Genomic DNA, 955 nt, shown 5'->3' on the forward strand with positions numbered 1-955 from the left:
TCACAACCATCTGTATTGAGGTCTGGTGCCCTCTTCTGGCCTTCAGGCATACACACAGACAGAATATTGTATACATAATAAATAAATAAATATTTAAAAAAAAATAAAGACTTAAACCTAAACATGCAGAGTCTATTTTTATAGAATTTTGCTAAATTAGGATTAAAATGATCACCTTCATTTACAAGCAAAGTAGCAAATATTTTTCCAAATATGACTGCATTATTTTAGATGTCTATAGTTAAAACATTTATTTTTGTTTTCTTAAAGATAATATTTCAAGATTAAAATAATTCTTTAATAATAAAGCCCAGGTTATTTTTTTGATGTTGTTATTTTATTTCAAAAAGGAGTAGCTAAGGTACTGACTCAGAGCCATGTACTGTTTAAGACATAGGAAAAGTACTCTTTCCAACCTATTTGAAGCAAGTGAATGAATAAATAATTATCATACAAAATTTAGATCCCTTAAAGGTTAAAAAAAATCTCTAAATACTTTAGTGAAGTTTGTAGACTGAACTACAAATCTGGGAAAATTTTGCTCAATAAATAATTTTTGAGTTACAGTTTAAATGACATAAAGATTCACCCAGAAGATTTGGAAAGACACACGATGAACCAAGGATCACAAATAAAAGATTGCACCTACATTAAGAAGGAAGATCAGTTTATCTCTTCACCAGGAGATTCAAGCATCCTTCCTTGAGTTTTCCTTGTTACTTAACCACTCTGGGTCTGTTGATGGTAGTACAGTTATCTTTTATTTTACAGCTAATTTTCCACTTACAAGTACTACATACTATGTTTTCCTTTCTGGGTCTGGGTTACCTTACCTGGGATGATGTTTTCAGTTTCATGAATTAACCTGAAGATTCCAGTACTGAATAATACTCCATTGTGTAAATTTATCATATCACATTTCTTTTTTTTTTTTATTCTTAATTTTTTTTTATTA

Source organism: Microtus ochrogaster, linkage group LG9 (genome assembly GCF_000317375.1).
Source record: "Microtus ochrogaster isolate Prairie Vole_2 linkage group LG9, MicOch1.0, whole genome shotgun sequence".
NCBI lineage: Eukaryota > Metazoa > Chordata > Mammalia > Rodentia > Cricetidae > Microtus > Microtus ochrogaster.